An 18,769-nucleotide genomic window follows, 5' to 3' on the forward strand; every position below is an offset into this window, starting at 1 on the left:
TGTACTGCGGCGAATCCGGATCTGACGGACAACACCGAAGTGCCCAATAAGATGCTAAGGAGGGGAAAAAACAGTGGAATCAAACCAATGGCACGGGCCCTTGTTGTTGGCCGCTTTCTGGCTGTTCCACCAATAGCTTAGGGATGTGACTCGGGAGCGACACCCTGACAGTCCAATGACGCACCACCAACCCACACTCGGCTCTCCGGAGGGGATAAATCCAGGAGCCGGCACGTACACATTCCGTTATTAGTGCAGTCTCGAACGGAGAAAGGAGCTCGGGAGGAACTGCGTCCGAGAGGGGCACTAATGAGCTAAAAAAGAGAGAGAGCGAGAAAAGATGACGACTGCGCTAGGCGAGCCCGGCCGCCATCATGCTCTAGTTTCCCCTTCGTCTCTCTGGGTCCGCGACCGAGGAAGCGGCCTCTGGGATGCTCAGGGGGTGTGTCCCCTCATGATTGGCGCAGGCCGCTCAGCCAATCGCAGCTCGGCAAACGGGACGCACCCAGCCAATGAGGGGAGGCGGCCGCGGCGAGGACTTAGGAGAGGCGGGACTGCGGCTTGACGGGCACGAGAGCTAGCCAATGAGAGCTAGAGGCATCCTGCCCGCGGCCAATGGAGTGGGGCTGTGGGCGGGCCCCCGAGTGTTTGTGTTGTGGTTTTGGGGGAGGGAGGCGGAGGGGAAAGTTTGTTTATTTTGTTTTTAGTTTCTGGGGTCCCCGAGCTTCGGGAAGGTGAAGCGAACGACAGTGACCCCCCCCTCGCCTCTCAGCCTCCCCGCGACATCGCCTCCACAGCTTGCGGAGAAGCGGGGACCGCGGTCGCCGCTGGGCTCCACGGCGGAACGACGCGCGCTCGGAGCCGGCGCGGCTCGGCGGTGAGTGGGGACCTTGGGCCGCGCGGGCCTTGCCCTTCCCCGCGAGCCGCCGGGCCGAACGGGGCGGCCCAGGGTGGGCGACGGAGGACGCCCTCGGGGGCGCGCGGCGCGGCCCGCCGAGGCGCGGCGCGTGCGTGTCCTTGCGAGAGCGCGCGCGACGGGGGCGAGCCGGGCCGCGGGGCGGGGGGGGGGGGGGCGGGCGCGCGCGCGGGTCCAGGGTGGGCCGCGCTGCGGCATCGCGCTGTGTAGACGCGGGGCGGGGGGGGGGGGGGTGTGAAGGCGTGTGAGGGGCGCGCGGTCACGTCGGTCGCCGGGGCCCGGGCGTCCCGAGTGTCGCGGCGCGGACCGGCCGGCGTCACGCGCCGGCAGGTGTGAGCCGGGGAAGGGCTTCCGGGTGGGCCGGCGGCGGTCCGAGCGCGTCGCGTCGCCTAGGGCCCTCGGGGCGGCGCGGGCATCCGGTGTCCTCGCGCGCCGGGCGTGCAGGCTTGTGTGCCGGACCTGACGGCGGGGTACCACGGCCATCCCGCGAGAGCTGCGTGTGTGTGCGTGTGTGTGTGCGTGTGTGTGTGTGTGTGGGGGTGGGGGGTGGGGGGGGGGGGCTGTGGGGACAGGCGATGCTCACTTCGGATGAGGAAACCGATGAGGGACCGAAGGATGACAGGGATGGCAACAGCCCTGGGGAGGGTGTGCTGCTTCCCGCTGGTCCTGGGCCCTTTAATTTCAAACTAACGGATTTGTTAGCCCGTAATGGCTAAATAAATACCTGGCCCAGCGAAATCCACCCACAAACAGCAGCCTCTCGTCCAGCCTTAGTCTTGGCCACGGGTTCCCCGTCTGGGACCTTCAGCTCCATGCTTTCTCATGTGTGTTTTTGGCTGCTTTCTTCTTTTGACTCAGTGAATAAAAGAGTACCAACCAAGACTCCGTGAATACATCATTTGTACCTCCTTAACAGTTAAACGTAGCAAGAAGCTGTACAAAAATCACGCATCCAGGCCTTTTTGGGAAAGTCTAACCCCGTGTTTTTTGTTCGTTTGTGGAGGATTTCAGTGTTTACGGTGGCTTGTAAACTAAACTCTCATCAAGGAGCAGTGCGTGTGGATTGTTTCTTGCACTTGTTTGGTGTTAGAAGCACTGTAATAAATGGGAGGGATTTCAGTGTAGTCGTCGTCTGTATAGGTAGGCACATACGGGATAATCAGTTTCCAGAATATAGATCAGACTGGTTTGTCCCACTTGGGATGCAGTGATGAAGGTTATGATGCCTGTGGGGAGGGGGCTTTTTTTTTTTTTTTTTTTTGGTTGGTTTTCTTTGAAACAGGGTCTCACTGTGTAGCCCCGTGTGGCCTGGAACTGCTCTGTAGACGAGGCTGACTTGGAACTCCGAGATCCACCTGCCTCTCCCTCCACAGTGCTGGATTAAAGAAGTCTACCTTAGTTCTTTATCGTTTTTAAGGGTTTGATCTAAACTTATTTGAGCAGTGTATTTTCTGTTGGTGCTGGAAATTGTCCATGCTGTCTGTGTTAGCCCATCATATCCTTGAAAATTTCCCCCTTAAATAGAAACTCTTAAATGGTTTTTGTTTTTATTTTTGTTTTTTGAGACAGGGTTTTTAAATGGTTTAAAACCAAAACAATACTTTTGTTCGAATGCCAGTATTGGCTAATGTTTACTCTGTGCTTACAATATCCAGCCTCTCTGCTACTTTTTAAATCCTTCAAGCCTTTGGGGCAGAAACTCTCAGTTATGGGGAGGAGGACAAGGGCTCCCAAGAGCTGGAGAGCTAGGTTTAATATCAGGTCTATTTTGTTTCCTACCCTTTTGCCTCTTGAGTTATCCGGAGGGAGAAAGGCAAAGAGAACACTGAAAAGCAGAACAAGGTAGGAAAGAAGAATGCACCGACTCCACTGCTAAAATGAGGTTGCCTGTGCCTGGCCTAAGAATTTAATGTTACTTTGAGACTCTTCTTGCTTTAGAATTAAGCACCTTAAAAAAAATACATCCATCCTTTGTTGTTTAAATCAACTTACTCATTGGATATAGTACTGCAAAACTCAGTTTTTGTTTGAATTTTTAATTTCTTTTTTTCTTTTGGTCTTGCTATGTGGTGTCACACTCATAATCCTCCTGCCTCAACTTCCTCAGTGCAGGAATCACAGACCTTTGCCACCTCCAAAGAGTCAATATGTGTGTGGGGGGGTGTGCTGTTTTGTTTTGTTTTAAAAAGATCTATTCTAGCCTAGGCTGTCCTGGAGTTCACTGTGTTGCCCATGCTGGACTTGAACTCTCTTGGCCTGCCTTTGCCTCCTGAATGCTGGGATTACACCATGCCCAGCTTCTGAAGATGTTTTCTTTTCGTCTCTGTCCACCAATTTGTTATTCCCATTCAGATGTCTTAGAGTTCATGTTCATTTTTTGTAGTTATCAGCTTGTGATTCAGGAGCATGTCTTGCCACATCCTAGAGCCTGTGTCAGGCATACAGCAGACTCCCAGAAAGTATTTGTCGACTATGTTACGTGTTTGGCTTTTGCTCTTACTGTTTATTGTTTTTCTTTCTTTTTTTTTTTTTAATTTCTTGTAGCCTTGTTTCCTTACCTCCTCCTGGTAGTGTCTGGGATTTGATGCCCCTCTCTGGAGAGCTTGCCACGTAAAGATAGATCTGAAATTACTGTGTTGAGCTTGCTGAGTTGAATGAGCATTGCACCCCGGTTATTCAGGCTGGGTCAGCGTTGCACCTGTCATTCTTCTCTTGTCTCAGCTGCTCATGGCTTCTTTCTCCTCTCCGTAGCTGCTTCTAGAGACCTTGTCTAGGTTCCAGCTGAGCAGCCTGCTCGCCTTTTGACATTTGCCGCCTTTGACATTGACAACTGCCTCTAGTGTCTCACCCCTACACATTGCCCCCACACTAATCTTCCTGAAAGGTTGCTTTATGTTTGCTGCACTGTCCCCAGTCTACCACGCTTAGGTTGGAGATCCTTGGTGGGGTTTGATTGCCTAAGGGGTTTAAGTGCTTTAGCCTGTTATTTACAGTACTTTGGACTAGAAATGGAAAGCAAGCCGCAAATGTGGACCACATATGTAATTTAAAGTTTTCTAATAGTCACGATAAAAAATAAAAAGGGTGAAATAGAGTTTTGTAACATCTTACTTACTTCAATATATTCAAAATCTTAGTGTTTAAATATGTAATCAGTTTAAAAAAAAAAAGAGGACTAGGATTTTTTTTTAAATTTCGTTTTGTTTTTTGAGACAGGCTTTGTTTCTCTGTGTAGCCTTGGCTGTCCTGGACTTGATTTGTAGCCCACACTGTCCTTGAACTCACAGACATCTGCCTGCCTCTGCATTTCCGGGTGCTTGGATCACAGACTTGTGGTACCACATCCAGCCCAGTTCTAGGATTTTTTAAGGTATATTTATTTATTATGTATATAGTGTTTTTCCTGCAGGTCAGAAGAGGGCCCCAGATTTCATGATAGATGGTTCAGTTCCCATGTGGTTGCTAGGAACCGAACTCAGGACCTCTGGAAGAACAGACAGTGCTCTTTACCTCTGAGCCATCTCTCCAGCCCCCAGTGCTAGGATATTTTAAAAAACTTTTTTGTGTGTGTCTGTTATGAAATCTGGAATGTATTTTTCACTTATAACATCTCAATACACACTAATCAGATTTCAGGAGCTCTGTCTATAGCCATGTGCTGTTAATGGCTACCTTATTGGACAAAACAGATCTAAACTGTGTCTTCAACATAGTGCAAGGACAGTACCTAATTCCAGTCACTGTCCTTTACATAACCCAGTTTCCTTCACCTAGAAGGGATTTATTATATTATCCAAACATGCTAAATTTCTTTGCTGAGAAACACAGGGGAACCAGAGAGCTCGAATCTTTAATTCTTCTCATCTCTGGAACTGTGTGTATGTGTATAGATGTGTATGGGTATATATGTGCCCATAGAGGCCAGAAGAGAGTATTGGAGCCCTAGGAGATGGACAACAGGTGGTTGTGAACCATCCCCGTGGGTGCTGGGATCCAAAGGCTGGGAAAGCTGCAAGTGCTCTTAATCTCATTGCCATCTCGCCAGCCATGTCTCTGGAGAATTTTAGCATTGTTGTTTTTCCTTTCTTGAGATGAGGTCTCCTTTGCTGTCCAGGCTGGCCTGGAACATCTGGCCTCAAGTGACCCCCTCCCTTGGTTTGCGGAATAGCTAGGACTGCAGGTAACACAACATCATATCTGATTTAATGTAATTTCTTTTCATATTATTTTTTTATATTGTAACTGGTTGCAATCAATTTGTGTTATACTCACAGGTGATAAGGCACTAGCACTGACTAATGATTATTTGATGAATTAGAACCAGTGCCAGCAGTACATGGCCTCAAGGTTCTTATCAGTGTGTGCCTGCTGAACTTGATTGTCCTGGACTGTGTGTGTTGACAGCTTCTCCTTTGCATGTTTTGAGAACAGAGCTTTGCCTTCTCTCATTTTTGCTCCTGACCTGGCCTGTGCTAGGAAGTCTACAAATCTATATATTGATTTTTGTTTGTTTTGTCCGTTTGTTTTTATTTTTTGAGACAGGATTTCTCTGTGTAGCACTCCCTGGCTGGCCTTGAACTCACTTTGTAGACCAGGCTAGCCTCAAAGTCAGAGACCAGCCTGCTTCTGCCTCCCAAGTACTGGTTTAAAGGTGTTCACCACTATGCGTAGCCTACATGTGATTTTTAAATCATTCTAGTTAGACAGTAGTTAATACTGTCCCTTGAAAATAACAGATCATGGATTGTGAAAGATACATGGCTTTTGGAGGCGGTGCTGGGGCTTTATAGATGCTGAGCACTGGCATGCTACCATTAAGCTAAATCTCCAGCTCTCTGGCATGTTTTTACTTTCCTTCTTCTTTGAGTGTACATTTGTGTCTTTCCCCCTTTATTGAGGTATCACTGACGTTCCAGAAGGTTAGGATATTTAATGTATGCAACTTGGTATATTTGGAGTAGATTTGCTTCTTAAAACAAAACAAAACAAAACTGTTCATATTGGGCATGGTGATGGATGCCTTTAATCCCAGCACTCAGGAGACAGAGGCAAACAGATCTTCCATGAATTTGAAGCCAGCCTGGTCTACACAGTGAGTTCTAGAACATCTGGGCTATACAGTGAGACTTTATCTAAAAAAATAAAGTTAAAAATAACTGTGCTAGTCGGGTATTGAGGCTGAGACAGAGCAGAGGCAGATTCACAGGCAGATCTCTGTGAGTTCAAAGCCAACTTGGTCTACAGAGTGAGTTCTAGGACAACTAGGGCTATAAAGAGAAATCCTGTCTCAAAAAAACAAAAACCAAAACCTAACCAAACAGCCAAAACAACTGTGCAGGGCTGGGGAGATGGCCCACTTAATAAGCTGTCTTTACAAGCATAAGGACCTGAGCTTGTATCCCCAGAACCTATATAAAAAATTGGGCTTGGCTATGCATGTCTATAACCCCAGTCTTGGAGGGAAGTCAAGAAGAAGGATTGCTGAAAGTCATCAGCCAGCATATGAGTCAGTGAGCATCAGCAGAGACCCTGTTAGAAAAAATAAAGGTGGAGGGCAAGAGAGGAAAGGTGCTGATATGGGCACCCCCCCAGACTTGTACAGATACACCCCATGTAACACGGTTCCCTCACACAAAATAAAAAACACAAAGACAAGTAACTGTTTAGATGTTACCGTTTTCGGGTTGGATCAGAAATAAAGTTTGCAGGTGGGTGTGGTGGTCAGTGTCTTTAGTTTTAGCTCTCATGAGGCAGAGGCAGGGGATCTCTGTGAGTTCTAGGCTGGCCTTGTATACATAGCAAGTTCCGCTCCAGCCAGAGCAACATTGTGAGGTCTTGTCTCAAAACAAGTGACTAAATGAATTAAGAAATAATAAAAGAAGAAGTGGTAATAGTTCCTTGCATCCTGGCATAGTGGTTTATGCCCGTAATCCCAGCACTCTGAGGTAGGGACAGGAGGGCTGCAGGTTGCTCTGGGGCGATATAATAAGGCCTTGTCTCAACTACCACCGCCAAGAAAACATGTTTAACTTTCCTGAGACTTAGTTCCCTTGTGGTTTGTAAACTGGCTGTGAAGGCAGCTTCAGAGGCAGAGCTCCTGAGTAGCTCCATGAGTACTGGCGCCCTCGAACATGCCCTTCCAGAGCCACAGCCAAGATGCAGAGTCTGAACCAGAAGTTAGAAGCCCTGGGTTTGTTTGTGTTGCTGATACTTGCTTGAGTGCCAAGCAAGTTCCAGGCACAAAAATGTCTGAGAATTCAAAAACTGCAGCGAAAAACGTTTTTAAAAAGCTCTTTTAACACAGAGGTGAAGTGATTCATTCTTCTTAAGAAGATTTCATTTCTTATTGTTCCTTTATATTTTACTCCTTTATACCTTAGAGTATATCATATCATGTTTCTAGGTCTGTCAGTGCTACTAGATTGTAAGCTTTAAATTTAAAAAAAAAAATGCTTATTATGTATTTATGGGTGTGGCTTTGCCATAGCATGTGCATGGAGGTCTGAGGCGACCTTGTAGAGTCTGTTCTTTCCTTCTACCTTTATATGGATTCTAGGGATTGAACTTAGGTTGTCCAGGCTTGGGCAGCAAGTGCTTTTACCCACAGACCCATCTTGCCAGCCCAGAGTTTAAGCTTCCAAAGAACAAGACTATTTATCCCTGCATTCCCGAGTACACATCACCCTGTACCTGCCATATGTAGGCATTCAGAGATCTAGTGATGCCCCAGGCAAATCCCTTAATTCTGGGGCTGGGTGTAGCTTAGTTGGTAGGGTGCTTGGCTAGCATACACAAAGCCCTGGAGGCTTGATTCTTAGCACTTAAATTAGGTGTGGGAGCCGGAGAGATGGTGTAGTGGTCAAGAGCACAGGTTGCTCTTCTAAAGAATCTGGGTTCAATTTCCAGCATAACTCTCCGTAACGCCAGTCTCATCGGATCAAACACGACCTTCTGGCCTTTGCAGGCAGTGCGTACATGTGTGCAAACCCACACAGACATACACAGAAATTGTAAAATAAAAGCCATATGTAGGGGTTTATACTTATAATCCCCTAGCACTCAGAGGTGGAGACCGAAGGGTTAGAAATTCAAGGTCATCCCCAGCTATGTGGAAAGTGTAAGATTAGGCTAGGACATATTTCAGAAATAAAACCAGTAACCACCATACTTAGCATTATGGTGCCTTCATTTTTTTACACCAGCTAGAGAATTTTGTGCTTGTGAGAACTATGCAGTTGTGGTGAGAATAGTCTTTTAGAATTGCAGATCTATTCTGTTTGTGTTTTACCTCAGTGGAAAACATTTACCTAGAAAAGCAAATGTAGTCAGGAGTAGGAGTGCATGCTTGTGACAGAACTTTTCCTGGGGGAGTTGCAGCGCGCAGATCTACTCAGCCCAGATAAAGATCCCACCGCAGACCAAAGTATGGATACCACCCAAGTCCAGATGGTGAACCAGCAAGTTTTATTGGGTTTATAGGAGCAGAAATGACTCAGGGACAGCTGCATTATCAAGACTCACGCCAGCATGGGTGACAACAGTTCACAAAAGCCTGGAGCATACTCTACAGCCTTCTGGCAGTTCTACAGGTTGAAGAGTGTCCTTTTATTTTTGTTTGTTTTTGGTTTTTTCAAGACAGGATTTCTCTGTGTAGCCTTGGCTGTCCTAGACTCACTTTGTAGATCAGGCTTGCCTCAAACTCACAGGGATCCGCCTGCCCCTGCTTCCCCAAGTGCTGAGATTCAGGCGTGCGCCCAGCTCTGAATCAATTTTTACCTTTTTAAAAAAAGATTTATTTTATTTTTAGTCATGTATGCGAATGTGTGTGCATGTGAATATGGGTGCCCATGGAGACCAGAAAAAGCATTAGATCTCTTGGAGCTGGAGTTAAAGGCAATTGTGAGTTACCTGGTGTGGATGCTGGGACCTGAACTCAGTCCTCCACAGGAGCAGCAAGTGCTGATTCGTCTCTCTAGCCCCCTTCCCTGTATAGAATACTTAAAGACATTCTGAAGTCCTCCTGAAGGAAGATAGTCACCCGGAATGTGACTATGTGAGCTGTCCCTGCTGGCTAAGGCTGTTGTTCCAGTACAGTACTTGTAAACCATGCAAATGCCGTCAGGTGGAATTAGAAAGTGGTGACTCATATCCGCTTATCTGTCAGAGCTGTGCAACAGAAGTGACCTCTAAATCACCTGTGTGAGTGCTGATGCCATCTCTGAAGGGCCAGACACTGAACAGTGAAAGGTTGAACAGGAAGGACTGCCCAGAAAGGCCTCTGAGCACATCTTGGAGGTCCTTGCATATCTCCTCAATCTCCCAGGCTGCTTAATCTGTTTTGATTCTCAAGTAGAGTTGAAGAAAGGGAGCTAACAGTAGAAAGTTAGTCCATTTTCCTTCAGTTGCTCCTCTTTAATTTCAAGCTTTTTTCTTTCTGGTCCTCTTCTGTGTTAGTCAGCTTTAAATTACGGTAACAGATTTGGGATAAATCAATTTAAAAAAGAAAGAAAGAAAAGGTTTGGATTAGTGGGCACTTACCTACCATGTGTGAAGTCTCGGGTTATATAAAAAACATTGAGGATAAAAAGGTGGTTTTTGTTGTTGTTGGTTTTTTTTTTTTTTTTTTTAATTTTAGTCTCATAGTTGGGTGGTTTTGATCCATGATCAGTTGTCTTGGTGCTCTTGTCCTGAGGCAAAACTGCACATGATGGAGGGAGCATATGGTAGAAGAAGCCTTCATTAAGTTGGGGCTGAGAATAGAAAGCAGCAGCAGAAGAGGGGCCAGGACCACAGTGTACCCTTCTAGGAACATTCCCCAAGACTTGATTTACTGCCACACCTCTTAATAGTGTTGTGAGCCGGGCATGGTGGTGCACGCCTTTAGTCCCAGCAGTTGGGGGGCAGAGGCAGGGGGATCTCTGAGTTTGAGGCCAGCCTGGTCTACAAAGGGAGTTCCAGGATAGCCAAGACTGCTCAGAGAAACCCTGTCTCAGAAACCAAACCAAACCAAACCAAACCAAACCAAACCAAAATAGTGTTGTGTGTTAGAGACAGCCCTCAACAAGATTCAATCTAATAGTACTTTCAGACTGCTTTCCTGTCCTGTTAGGCTGAAGTACCATCCCTTCCCCCCCCCCCACACACACCACGTTTTGTTTCTTTCATTCTATAGTTGCTTTTTTTTAATTTTTATTTTTTAAGGAACAACCATGATGTGGGATGTGGTGCGCACATGTATAATCTCCACTTTTTGGGGTAACGATTTCAGAACAGCAATTGATTAAACACTGGTGGTGCTGATTACATTCACAAGATGCTGTTTGGCTGATATTAAAGTAAATGTCTATGTGGTTCGTGTACTCACTTATTGACCCAGATTGAAAAGGACTGAGGTAGGGAGAATATTAACAGTGAGTATAGTTTATTCTCTAACACTGTTCTGGATTATCTTTATTTTTAAAAAAGATATGTAATCTGGGAACTCAAAAATTAGAAGTGAGACTAAGGAGATAGCTCAATAGGTGTATTTGCTGTCCAGTCATGAGGACCTGAGTTCAGACCACCACCACCCATGGAAGAGCCAGGCACGGCAGCACGCTCCGTTAGCCCAGAACTGGGAGAAGGAAGCAGGAGGATCCCAGGGGCTCACTGCCGGGCTGTCTCACATTAAGGTGGAGTGTTATCGAGGGAGATACCCATAGTTGACTTTTGGCCACCACATACACAGCCAGGAGTTCACTGCTCACATGTGCACACATATGCCACTGACGTACCTTCTAAGGTGACCCTGGCTATCTGACACTCACAGAGGGCAGAAGAAATCTCTAAGGCAGCTGCTAGGCACAGGGTTCTTGTCTGGAGGAAAAAATCCAAACAAGAGACTTCTGCTCTAAAAGAAAAGCCTTTCTCCTCCTGTACAAGCCCTTCTGGTGGTGCGTCAGCCTCAGTGATAGCCTTTTCAAGGGATGTTTTACCCAGGCAAGTGTCTCGTCCAACTTCTAAATATAGTCTCTGGTTAGATGAGCCATGAACTACATACTTTAAAATACTAGTTCACCAACTACACTTTCGTCTTTTACTTCAAAGCTTTGTATTTTGAGAAAAAATTTTATGTGTAATATTTATGATGATTTATTTGCATTTTGGTTCAATCCTCTTAAAAAACATAGCACATTCATTATTACACTTAGACAGAGTAGGGAGCTGGGAGCCACAAGTCGCTACAGAAAGGAGGTCTGTGTGTGCTCCGTGCCCCTAATACATGGCTGGCTGACCTGCCAAGGGGGAAATGTTACTTGTAAAACACACACACACACACACACACACACACACACACACACACTACTGCCCCCTAACTCCACTTCCCTTCTTACCTCCCTCCCCCACCCCTTCAAAACACACTGAAAGGCTCTTTGTAGGACTAACAAAAACAACACAAGAATGAAAATGTGAAAGACATCACATTTCAAACCAGTGAGGACTGGTTTGAAATGTTTAAAGGGGACCCTGTGCTCCCTGTGTGGCTTGTGACTCTGCCTCAGCACTTTGTGCCAGGGCCTGCACTGATGCCCTGTTTGCTTTGGAAGCTGATGCGCTCGGCTTATTTACTGCAGGGAAGAACGTGCACTTTCTTGTTTGCCTTTAACCTTTTTCCCATCCTTATGTCCGAGGTCTCATTCAGGTTACTTCTCAGAAAGATAACTCCAGAGGCTGCTGGAGCACATCCCCTGCCTTACTTTCTTGCAAATTGTTGACTTTCTTGGGTGCTCTCACTGGTCCCTTACCTTCTCAATACCTGGATCCTGAAGTCTGGTGACACTGATCTAAATTGTGCCCTGTTCTTTAGGTTTTCTTTTTCTCCCCTGTGGCTTCGGGCTGTTTTTGTGTTTGTTTTTCGGGACTGGATTTCACTGTGTTGCCCAGGTTGGCTTTGTACTCAGGTGTTCCTTCCTTAGCCTCAAAAATGGCTTGGATTCCATGCCACACTGTAGCAGCTTTGGTGTGGACCTCTGGTTTCTGTTTCCAAGCCACCGTCCTGATTTGGAGTCATCCTCAGGCTATGTCTAGATTATTTGAGTAACTGTCTGCCTGTTGTCCCATTTCCCTTTGCTCAGAAAACATTTCCTACCCACTGTCCCCCACCCCCATCAAACAACCATGTGCCTTCTCATTCTAGGAAATCAGGGCCTGTCTGCGCCAGGGGCCTTTACTTTTCCACCCTAGTTTTCCATCCTTGACCTCTCTGGTACAGTCTTTACTCCATTTTCCCTATGAGTCCACCTCCCTATTTTTTCTCTCTTTTGAAGGATTGATTTATGAAAAATATTCTCACTGCATCTGGCTGTCAGTCTATTTTTTTTCTCTTACTCTCAAGTTTTCCTGGGTTGAAGAGATGATGGCTCAGTGGGTAAAGTACTTGTTGTGCAATCATGCATTCAGATGTTAGTGCATGCCTGTAACTCCAGGCAGGTCCTGGGGTTACCAGCCAACCAGTCTAGACACAGCAAGCTTCAGGTTCAGGGAGAGCCTGTCTCAGAAAGGACAGTGGAGAGCAATGGAGGAAGGTACCTAGTATTAATCTCTAGCCTCTACGTGTGCACATATGGACTAGGGGAAACACACACACACACACACACACATGCGCTCGCACGTTAACGAGCAGTTTCTGTAAACTTTCTCTTTCTTGAAATATTTCTTAACTTGAAGGCCCTCCTCATTGTTCATCCAGAGGTGCTGTTTTAGGTAAGATAATAGGTACAGTTTATTATTACATATATATATATATATATATATATATATACACACACACATATGTATATATGCAAAAAATATAATTTTATAAATATACAGAAGTGATAGATATTATGTGTTGCGGTTACTGAAGTAGACCAATATGAAGAGCCTGTTTGATGTCAAGATGAGAAGACAGTTTAGGGACTCCAGAGAATAGTGAAAGAAGAAATGAGCCTGTGGCAAAACATAGTTTTGCTCAAAATTGAGTATTTGAATTCCAATTTTTTATGTGGTACAGAGGATTAAACCCACCACATGCTGGTCAGTGACTCTACACTGAGCTGTACCCAGAGGCTTGTTTGTTTATTTTTCCGAGACAGGGTTTCTCTGAGTAGTCCTGGCTGTCCTGGAACTCACTCTGTAGACCAGGCTGGCCTCGAACTCACAGAGATCAGCCTGTCCCTGCCTCCTAAGTGCTGGGATTAAAGGTGCATGCCAACACACCTGACTCCAGAGGTTTTTTTAAAGACTTTAGTTTTAAGTGTGTGTGTGTGTGTGTGTGTGTGTGTGTGTGTGTGTGTGTACACATGAATGGAATGCCTGGTGAAGACCAGAAGACATTGTTAGGTCCTCTGGAGCTGAAATTATACTCAGAACCAAGCTTGGTTCTCTTCAAGAACATTATGGGCTCTTAACTGCTAAACCATTTCACCAGCCTGAGTTTTTTTTTTTAATTGATATAATGAGAATATAATAAAATAGGCAAACTTTGATTGGGTCTAATTACATATATATGTGTGTGTGTGTGTGTGTATAATTTTTAAAAGATAGATCTCATGTATATTTGTGAGTACCTCGTGTATTTCTGTGTGTCATATACAGGCTGTGCCCATGGAGGCCAGAAGAGGGAATCAGATTTTCCTGGGGCTTAGAGTTACAGATGGTTGTGAGCTGCATTGTGTGGATCCTGGAACTCAGACACAGGCTATCTAGAAGAGCAACCCATGGTTTTATCCACAAAGCCATCTCTCTAGCCCCTACAGAGTTTATATTTTAAATGTAAATATTGGGCCAGCAAGATGGGAGGTAAAGGCACTTGCCATAAAGCCTGATGATCTCAGGCAATCTCTGGAGAGAATTGCCTCCCAAAAGTTCCACATAGGCATCTAATATAATAAATTCAATAATGTTAAAAAATATACCCTGGATGGTAGTGGCACATGCATGTAATCCTAGCACTTGGGAGGAAGAGGCAGACTGATCTCTGAGTTTGAGGCCAATCTGGTCTACAGAACGAGCTCCATAACAACCAGGGCTAACCCTGTCTTGAAACCATTCCCTCTCTCTCTCTATGTGTGTGTGTGTGTGTGTGTGTGTGTGTGTGTGTGTGTGTGTATACATATATACACACATATACATGTATATATTAAGTAAGCATATATGTATACATGTTTATTTATAACTTTAATTCATATATGTGTATATATGTTTATAATTTACAAAGGAAGATGTTTATAATTTACAAAGGTTTCATTTTTTCATTCTTCAAAAAAGTCTGTTTCCATTCCTTATTCAGCTGTCTTAGACTTCAGGTATTATATTGAGCGTAAGTGATGAGATTGATCATTTTTCCTTTTCTGAGTCTTAGGTGAAGAGAATTTCGTTTTCTACTACTAAATCCTTTACCAGGTCACAGTGTATTCATTCATTCATTCATGAGAAAAAAGATCTCATGCACCCCAGGCTAGCCTTGAACATACTGTGTAGTAGCTAAGGCTGGACTTGAACTTTTGAACACTCTGCCATTGCTGCCTGCTGCTAGGAGTATAGGCACAGGCCAATATGTCCCACAGAATTAATTCCTTCCTCCAGAGTCATTCCTTCCAGCCTCTTTCTCTAACTCTCTTTTACTCTTTCACTATTTTTCTTTCTTAGGTTTTGAGAGATTCCCCATTAAGGCTGACTTGACATGGTGGTTTCTTTGTGGGAATGTTTTGGTACCAAATTGAGAGTATCTAGCAGTTATATTAGTGTTCAAATTCTCCATCTTCAGCGAGCCTTGGTATTTCTCTATTTTACTTAAGTTGTCAAGTTTATTGGTATGGTACTATTTATAATATTCTCTTGCCAGTCTTTTTTCCTTTTTTCCTTTGAGGTTTATTTTAATTGTGTGTGGTTTTGTGCATTTGAGTGCAGGTACTCACAGAGGCCAGAAGAGCTATAGTTTCTGCAGTTGGGAGCCACCCAGCCTGGGTGCTAGAAATGAACTCCAGTCTTCTGCAAATGCAGTGTGCACCTGACTGCAGAGCATCTCCAGGCCCCTTCCCAGTCTTTTAATATATTAGTACACTTTGTAGAGGTGTGGCACCCTTTATTCTTGTTGGCAGTTGTGTTTCTGTGTTTTTGTCTTTGTTGAACTGGATGTGCATTAATTTTATTGCTCTTCACAAAGAATCAGATTCTGCTTTCATTGATTTAATTTATTAAATGATTTTGTATTTAAGTTTTGATTTTGTGAAACAGGTTCTTATTATACAATACAGATAAGCCTTGAACTCAGCACTCTCCTGCCTCTACTTCTGGGAGTGCACCACCACACTTTGCTAAATTTCTTATTCAATCAGAGATTTAATAGAAAAATGTTCATGATCTGAGTTTTATATCGTAGTAAAACAGATGCACTGAAGAGAGGACATGTGGAAGCAATTGATCTTTCTCTGAATACAGCCATTTATATTTTCATTCCAAGATTTCTAATGTGCTGCTCTTTCCTCATTCCATCCAGTAGTGTTCTGTTGATCATAGCTGTCGTCTCTGCTCAGTCATACACCAAAAGACTTCAGAAAGAAATCGTAATGAAAGATCTCAGAAAAATTCATTGGACAGTCTGCTATCGTTTAATTTCAATGATAAATAATTTTTTGTTGTCACCTGTTTTGTTTTTTGGAAGGTCAGAATAGTGTCCAGTCCCCTGGAGCTGGAGTTAAAGTGGTTGTGAGCCACCCAGTGTAGGTTCTGGGATCCAAACTTAGCCTTTGGAAAAACTGCAAGTGCTCTTAATCACCGAGCCATCTCTCCAGCCCCTTCTTTTTACTTTTCATTTTGAGACGGTCTCATTAAGTTGTCTAGAGTATCCTTTAACTCTTCTTCTAAGACAGGCCTTGAATTTGTGCTCCTCTTGCACAGGCCTCCCAAGTAGCTGGATTGCACACCTGTGAAACCAGGCCAGCTTTAGAGGAAACTTATCCACAGGTGTTTTAACTCAGCAGAGTTATGGTTACACCGGGCATCGGATTAGTAGACTAAGAACTTGGTTAAGATTTTCCTGTTATTTTTCTATTTTATTAATTTCTACTCTGATATTTAATATTTTATTTTTTTGATTGGGTTGGGTTCTGTTTGTCTCTCATTTTTCTGGTTAGACACTGAAGCTAATTGAGAACTCACATTGGGCGTGCTATAAATCAGCCTTAAATTTTGCTTTAGCTGCATCCCCAAAATTATAATGAGTTTTCGTTTTCATTAGTTTAAAATACTTTCTAATTTTTTTTATCCCCAAAGAGTTGTTTAATTTTTGAGAATATTTGGAAGTTTGTACATATCTTTCTACTGTTTGTTTGTAATTTAATTATGTTATGATTAGAAAACCTGCTGTGTGTGTGTGTAGTCTTCCAAGAGTAGCTCCAGATTTGGTATCTTCTTAAAGAACTCACAAGACTAAGCCTGAAGTTATACTCTCTATCAAGGTTTATTTAGGTCAAAGATGGAAGCACAATCAGTGAAGGGAAAACAGGTACAGGCTTCCAGAGGGGGGATACAGATACAGCGACCTTAAAGTTTAAAGTTCTTCTAGGGTCAGGCTGTCTGAGTTACAGTCTACCTGGGTAGCTTGCCTTATGTTTTAAAAAAAGAAAACAACCCATGGATTTTAATCAGGACTCCACCAGGCATCGTCTGTCTAGTATGTATCAAAGTGTGAAGCCAGCTTGGGTTATAGAGTTGAAAACTGCCCCCCCCCCCTCTTTGGTTTGTCAAGACAGGGTTTTTCTGTGTAGTCCTGGAACGAACTCTGTAGACCAGGCTGGCCTCAAACTCAGATCTGCCTGCTTCTGCTTCCCAAGAACTGGGATTAAAAGCATCTACCACTATCACCCAGCCAAAATCCTGTCTCAGATTAAAAAAATATATATATATGTGTATTTCAGCCTTATGTTTCAAGTCTGATAATTTCCCCCAACAGTCCAAATTCACAGTCTCTATGAGGTAAGGAAGTACTCTGTCACTAAACCCTTAGAATGTTGCTTTTCTTTAAATTGAGGTTCTGGGAAACTGGGTACAGTGGCTCAGGACTTGGGAGACAGAGACAGGTAGCTCTTTCAGTTTGAGGCCAGCCTGATCCACACTGTTTCAGGACAGCAAGGGCTACACAGAGAAAACCTGTCTCGAAAAACCCAAAATAAGTAAATAATTAGATGATGATAAGATAAAATGAGGTACTCAGCATTGAACTGAGGGCCCCATTCAGTATCAGGCAAGTGCTGAGGCTGTTTCTCGAGTGCTTTCTATCTTGTATTTCAAGTCATGTTCGCACTAACTTGTTTCAAAGGGCAGGCCGACTTTGACCTTTTGATCCTCCTGCCATAGCTTCCCAAATAGCTGGGATTACAGGTTTGTACTGTGAGGCTGGGCTGTGCTTTGAGTGTTTGGTTGGCTTTTGAGGCAGGATTTTCTATATAGACCACAGTGGCCTTACATACCCTCCAGCTTCTGCCTCCTGAGCAGCTGGGGTATCAGGCCTATTCTAACCATGCCCAACTCTAATGTTTATGTAGTATTTTGAGGTGTCTTCTGTTCTTTGGATTCTCGAGTATAACATGATGGCTGCTTTTAAACATAAGTGGTTTGGGGTTCTTCCCCCCCCACCCCAGAGCTGCTCACTCCCCTCGTATTTACAGGTGTTTACAGTGTGAGATCACACTCAGCTTCATCGTGTCTGGCATATTAGTGAAGGGGAGGATAGGAGTCAGAGATAGTTTTCAAAATTAACCAGTTATAGGCACAAAGATTTACAAATATGCGTGTGTGTGTATGTGTACCTGTATGAGCTTATGTGTACCATATGCAGTAGCCATGGAGACCAGAGGGGATAAGACCCCTGAGAACTGGAGTTAGGTACAGGTTTGTGTGAGCCGCCTGATTGTGCTGGGAACTGAACTTGGTCCTCTGCAAGAGCAATAGATGCTTCTAACCACTCATCTCTCTAGCCCATTTTAATAAAAACCTATGTAGGTCAGTAGTCTCATACTGGAAATTCTGAGGTCGCATGTGTTTAGAATTTAGACTTGTTTTTAACTTTGGAAAGCTAATAATCCTCCACTGAGGACTGGAGATGCTGCGGCCACATGGTAGAGCACAGGCTGCCACATGGAAGGCCTGGTTTGCTCTTCAGTTGAGCAAAGGCCTGTACGTATACTGTGCCCTGCAGGGTCAGGCTAGGTCCTCCCACTCAAATACATTACTATTTTGGCAGTCACCGTGTAGCTCTTCTTAATAAACTGGGTAGACTATAAATAGTCTCATGTCAGTTCAGGTCCGATTCTGCTGCTACTCAGATTCACATTGAGTTTTGCCAACAAAAGAATTTAGAGAAAACTTTTGGTTTCCACCAAAAGGGAGATTGTGAACAAGGGAGATTATGTGTGCTGCGTTTACCTTCTTAGCTCTCATGTTTGATTACATGTGTCACCCTCACAAAGAAGAGGGTGACATTCCTCTATTTTCTTCTAGAGGATACGAGTAAATCTTCTCTACAGCCCAGTTAATAGAAATTAGGATACCTCTTAACAAAGCTTGGTGCCTTAGGCAGCAGTGGCACCCTCCCAGCTCCTTCCTTTACATGGCGGACTCAAGCAGGGACTCCAGGCCCACTCTTCTACGTACTCCTTTCAGAGGGGCGAAACAGACTTTAAATCCCTTGGCAGCACCTAGTAGATTTCCTTTCTCAAACAGGACCGGCCAACTTTCTCTGAACTTACCTTATTGTCTTAAAAATAATTTTTTTTTGTCAGTCTTAAAAATAAATTTTTAAGTAGTAGATTAAAAATAAATTTTTGTGGGCTC

General features: G+C 44.4%; 1 protein-coding gene across 3 annotated transcripts in view; it reads left to right on the plus strand.

Annotated features, from left to right (window-relative positions):
- Positions 1-676: 676 nt before the first annotated feature.
- Positions 677-18,769, plus strand: part of Tnrc6b (trinucleotide repeat containing adaptor 6B) — a 221,872-nt gene continuing 203,779 nt past the window's right edge. For all 3 annotated transcript variants that reach the window (XM_055603110.1, XM_055603107.1, XM_055603109.1), the window contains exon 1: positions 677-877. The gene's annotated coding sequence lies outside the window, so the exon portion shown is untranslated. The remainder of the gene's footprint in view (positions 878-18,769) is intronic.

Source organism: Psammomys obesus, unplaced genomic scaffold (genome assembly GCF_907164565.1).
Source record: "Psammomys obesus unplaced genomic scaffold, mPsaObe1.curated_primary_1811, whole genome shotgun sequence".
Taxonomy (NCBI): Eukaryota; Metazoa; Chordata; class Mammalia; order Rodentia; family Muridae; genus Psammomys; species Psammomys obesus.